This window comes from Panthera leo, chromosome E1, assembly GCF_018350215.1.
Source record: "Panthera leo isolate Ple1 chromosome E1, P.leo_Ple1_pat1.1, whole genome shotgun sequence".
NCBI lineage: Eukaryota > Metazoa > Chordata > Mammalia > Carnivora > Felidae > Panthera > Panthera leo.
Genome location: NC_056692.1, coordinates 17,642,622 through 17,648,493, shown reverse-complemented (window position 1 = coordinate 17,648,493; position 5,872 = coordinate 17,642,622).

Below are 5,872 nucleotides of genomic sequence, written 5' to 3'. Positions count from 1 at the left end.
GGAGAGTCCTGAAATAATAACGAATCATCAGAGGTGCCCCCCTGCCCCACCGTGAACAGCGTCACCCCCAGTCCACACAGCAGGAGATCTATCTCTGTGTTGACGGAGAGACTTGGGGAGTGTGTTCAATGTCCAGAACCAGGAGCTACGGAGTTTGAGAGCTGGAAATGAGGGGACATCACATATCTCACGTGACAGCCTTGAGATATGTGATGTCCCCTCGTTTCCCCTCCGACACCAGAGGTGGACGCGGTTACACTATTTTCTGCCGTTCTCAGATTTGGCCTCAGACTCCTTCTCAACACAAGATGCCCGGCAACCAGCCTTGATAACTCAGACCAAATACGTATTTGCCATTCCTAATTGGGGCCTTCATTTTGTAGGTGAGGAAACAGGCCAAAGAAAGGAAGTGGGGGCGTCTGGGTTGAGCATCTGACTTCGGCTCAGGTCACGATCTCCCGGTTCGTGAGTTCGAGCCCCGCGTCGGGCTCCGTGCTGACAGCTCGGAGCCTGGAGCCTGCTTTGGATTCTGTGTCTCCCTCTCTCTCTCTGCCCGCCCCCTCCCGCTCATTCTGTGTGTGTGTGTGTGTGTGTGTGTGTGTGCGTGTGTGTGTGTCTTAAAAATAATACACATTAAAAAAGAAAACAAAAAAAGGAAGGAAGTGGCTTGCTCTGGGTCACACACCAGTCAGTTGAAGACCTGAGGTAAAACCCTTAGCAAGAGTCCGATCCCCCCACCACAGTGACTTTTCCACCTGAGATTATAGGGCTGTCAAGTTCATTTTCCGTTCTCAGTGAAGCTGCTAGTCATTAGTTTCAGGAAATGCTTCATATATTTGGGGTTTTGTTTTAGATTCCCTCACGGGTACATAGCATCTTTGTTAGGGTCCCATTTGGTCCTATTTCTCTCACTTCTCAAAAAATCGTTTCTTTCGTCTTTTTTTTTTTTTTTTTTGGATCCTTTTAGAACAGTGATGTGAACAGAGTAGGAAGAGCCAAGAGCTAGAGTAAAGCATATGTGGCTTCAAACCCCAAATCCATTCTGCTTTGAGGCTGTTGACCTCAGGCAAATAACCTAAACTCTCTGCAACTTAGTCTACTCATCTGTAAAATGGGGTTTATTTGGGGGATTAACTGAGATGATATTACTTCTTTTCCTCATTTGATATGTGTCTCTAAATTCCCGTGATCTTTCCTATGATACTAGCCAGGACTATCTAGGGCAGGGTCTAAAGCAGGGATAGAATGCTTAGCCCCAATCCATGGCAGACATTGTTAGCCAGTTTGGAGTATTCCTTGCTGAGCCGCATGGGACTTCAGAATCCTTCTCGACACAGTTATCCAGGCAGCCACTACTAATCAATTCGAAAGGCTGCGGAAGAGGAAACTCATTTGCTCTTGCTGGTTTGAGGTACAGGTTGCTCTGCTATTGATTATTTTGACTTTTTGAACCACAGAGCTGGACAGATGATGCATATTCTGCTTGTGGGCCACTAAGCTCTCCAGATCCTTAACTGCCAGGAAAAGGTCAATGGATGCTGGCTCCAGATTCAGCTCATATAGAATTCTGCCAGTTCCGAGAAGGCCAGGAGGATATTCTGGTTCTAACAGCTCTCAAAATGGCTGCATGAGCACTTGAAGGGAAACACAGCCAGAGCGAGTTAACAGTTTGCGAGGAGAAGGTTGGTTCCTCTGAATGTCTGATGGTGGGGTTGTCATTCCACAGGCTCACACCCACCCCACGGATTGGCAGGCGTGAGGAAGTGGCAGATGGCCTACATTCTGTTCAGGAGCCCATAGCAGCTCTGATGTGTCAGACAAATGGGAGGAGGGAGGAGACGGGGTGGAAGAGGTAGGGGCAGGTCAGAGGGCTCTCCATGGTTCTGGGTCAGAGGGGCCTTGGTGCCCCGAGACCCTGAGAAAACAGGACCAACCCTTATCTCCTGAGATGCCCACTAAAGCAGCTCATCTGTGCTTTGGCATTCCGTGCCAGACATTGACGACACAATGCCCAACCTCGATGCCCAGCCAGGCCCATACCCCCAGAGCAGATGGTCGGCCAGTGCCCTGTGTCTTTCATTTGAGTCACTAACGGAGGGGCCAGGCAGTGCTTGTGACATGCCAGGACAGGGCTACTCTCTTTGCCCACCTCCCAGATGCCACACAGTCTTTGCCAGGTGAGCCGAGACTGCTCTTAACATGGCACAAGGAACGGGACCCTTTCTCATCACGTAGACTGAAGACCAGTGTCCCCTTCCAGGATTGCCCGATAAGACATGTGGCCCGTGGCTCCCAGGGCAGGTACCTGTGGGATTCTTGACTGGGAGAGGGAGGACAAGGAGATCCTCTAACTCAGGAAGGGACCATAGCGGACCCAGCTCCTCCCGCTGGCTGCCAGGTGGGTACCAGGCAATGGAGCGGAGCTAATGGGCACCTCCCGTCACTGTCGATTGCACTGATTGTGTTATCTGGGGGGACTGAGCACTTGGTTAAATGGGATCGAGATAGCATATCAACCGAGCAAATTGATTCTGTAATCAGCTGCCACTTGGTCCCGGAGGGTGCTACCCACTGTCAGAGAGGCTAAGATAACATTTCTGGGAGACAAGCCATTTCTGGGGAGAGGGCATCTCCCCATATCCCGGTTGACTCTGATGGAAGCCCGAGGCCCTGTGACCTGTCCTTCCTGCCACCAGGTTCCTGGGGTTTTCTGCCTGGGCTGAGTTCAGAGGTGCAGAGACTGACAGAGGGAGAGAATGTGAGGCAGGGGATGGTGAAAGGGGGTGTCAGGACCCCAGATGCTCAGTCTCATCAGGTGCCTACTGTCTTCCAGTCACTGAGTCAGGCTGTTCCCAGATCCTGTATTATTTAATTGATACTACAACTCCGTGAGAGGGGAATTATAAAGAAGCTGAAGCCTAGAGGGGAGGGGTGAGGACCTGCCCAGTGGCACAGTGGTGGAGCTGGGATCAAGCTATGCTGATCTGGCTTCAAAGCCTTAGTCTTCCCGTGATACTAGCCTGCCTCACAGGAGAGCCGAGCTATCCAGTGGAGAAGCCTCTAGTCAGGTGAGGAAACTAAGGCTCGGAGAGATAATGGACTTGTCCAAGGTCTGGTGCAGTTTGCAGGTAGAGCTAGGGCCAGAATTTCTGGCATCCGGAGCCTGGTCTGGACCCTCAGGAAGCCTTCTGCCTGGAACTCAGGGAGCACCCACCCGGTGCCCCAAGCGCCTCTGAATCTGGGGCCCAAACCAGAAACAATAACACGGTTTCTCTGGGCGCGGCCAGAGTCCCACATACCTGGGTTCAAGGGTCAGCTCTGCCACGTGGGCCCCCTTCCCAGGAGCCCAGGCAAGTTGCCTCTCAGGGTTTTTGTGTCCTCAGGTGTAAAACGGGCACTTGGGAGGGGTTTTATGAGACTTGGTGCTCTAAACTGTAGTTTCTCAAGGGAGGCCCTGAGGGAGAGGCCACACCGCAGAGGCTGGGCAGCCCCCGCCCACCCCTGCCAGGGCAACATTGAGGCAGGCCTGGGGTGGGGAGGAGATGGCCCTGGACACGGGCTCTCCTCTCTGAGGGAACATGTTCCCTGTTGTGTGGCGGTGTGTGTGACCCCGAGCACGTCAGCATCGTCATCTGTTAAATGAGGATATTCCAGCATGCAAAGGGCAGCTACCTCTAGGCCTGCATGTCGTTGGTGGACAGGTCCCCCATGATCCCCACCTGTGTGCTTCCCCCCGCTGCCCCGACACAGGGATGCCCTCCCGGGGCTGCTCCTCTCTCCTCTCCTCCAGTAGGGAGGGAGGGCCGGGGGCCACTTCTTTCAAGAGGGCTGGGTCCGGGAAAGACCCGTCCCCTCCGCGCAACCCCCTCCCCCGCGCAGATGAGGCCGGAGCTTCCCGGCAGCCCCCCCCCCCCCCCCCCGTGTGGCCCCGCCGTCGCCTGGGCCCTCCCCCCGCATTAGCTCTTAAGCTATGCAAATAGACATCGGAGGGAGCCCTGTTTAAAGTATTTAGACGAAATGAAAAAAGGCTTTCATCGGCACTAATGAGCCATTCAGGATGCCTCCCCGGTGGATTCTCTCCCGCTCCCGCCTCCCGGCCGGCGCAGCCCCTCCGGTGGCCCCTCTTGGGAATGGAGGCCTCCCTCCCACCCCCGCTGGAGGCCCAGACTGGGCAGCCTAGGAAAGCGCGCCGGTCCTGCCCCCTCCTCCCCGGGGGCCCAGCTTGGTGAGGTTACAGACAAGAGCCCGGTGCTCAATGCTGCCCCCGCCCCCGCAGGCCTGGATTGGAAGGAGGGGTGGGTTGTCTAGCCTCTGGAGGAAGCCATGAAGACTGGGGACTTTTCTTCATGGCATCCAACTAGATAGGTGTTATTGTCCCTGTCTTATAGATGGGGAAACTGAGGCTCACGGAGGTCCAGGAGGCTGCCAAGGGTTCACAGTGCTGGAGGGCTGTGGAGCTGGAATCGGTCTGTGTGGAGGCAGTGGTGAAGGATTGGGGTCATTATGCAGTGGCCCCACCTGGGGGACCTGCTGCTCGGGACAACAGCCTTCAGATGCTGCCTCAGGGACAGCTGGGCTGCCCCATTTGGTGCTAGTGTTTCTGTAAATCTTTCTAAACGAGACAGCCAGAAAACCTCAGGTTCCAGTCCCAAATCTGTGCCTCACTAGCTGTGCGACCTGGGCAGGGGGCTGCCCATTAGGGTCTCTGTTTCTCCATCTGTGGAGTGGGGACATCTGGGTTTGGTGAGGGCCACCTAGAGACAGGCCTATGCTCACAGCTGCCAGCCCCGCCTCAGCCTCTGCAAGGGCAGAAGGGGCCCCCGTCACTCTGATAGTCTCTGCAGAGGTACCAGGCATTCCCCCTTCAGGGCCACAGCTGCTGGCCTCCCAAGGACAAGGCCAAGGCCAGCACAGGGAGGGGTACCCAGAGTTCTAAGATGAGGTCAGCCTTGATCCCTAGGTTGTGGTAGCACCAGCTCTCAGCTGGTGTTGGGGGGAGCATGACAGCAGGTGGGTATAGGGGGAGCCTGGGGATACAGTGGGCAGGGAGCCCACCCCTCTGGGTTCTGGAGGTTAAGCTGGCCCAGCATAAGAATGAGAATTTAATGGGATACATTTATTATCCCATAAAAGTTAATGAGTTTATTCTGGAGGTTCCCTGGCCCCTTTCAAGTTTTAATAGGGGATTAGTAAGGGCCTGGCCCCTGTAGACCTCATTATCCCAGAGCCCAAGGGAGGGGAGAGGGGTCCTGGGAGTGAGAGTGCCTGCCCTCCCCCCGCCCTCCCCAGCCAGAGCCTGGTCTCCATAGGACCACTGAGCCCAGACCTGCCCCCTGAAATGAGAGGTCCCAGCTAGAGTCTAACTGGCCCCTGAGGCCCCTGAGGCCTGGGGTCCAGTTCTAGAGCTTCTGATTCCATGTGTTACTGTAGTAATTACAGCACAGTATCCCCGCATCTGAGGTAGGTTTGTTGCTATTCGACTACTTACATTAACAGGAAAGGCAATATAAGCGCCATATGACAAATGGGGAAACTGAGGCCCAGAACTAGGGTGTGCCTTCTCCAAGGTCACCCAGGAGATGCGGCAGAGCCTGAATGGACACATTCTGTCTCCTGTGGTCTGGAGCCAGGCAGCTGGGGCAGGTAACGCTATTAGTCCGTGCTCCCTGTGTGCCCACTATGCAATCAGCACCTTCATGTGTCGGTCTCATCCTCCCCTTACTCTAAGGACGTTTGGGTCGTTATCCCAGAGAGGAAGACATCCAGGTCCAGAATGGTTGAGTAACTTGTTCAAGGGCACACAGCTAATGAGTGGCAAGCCTGGGACTAGAACCCAAAACTGGACAGCTCCATAGCTCAGCTCTGTCCACTG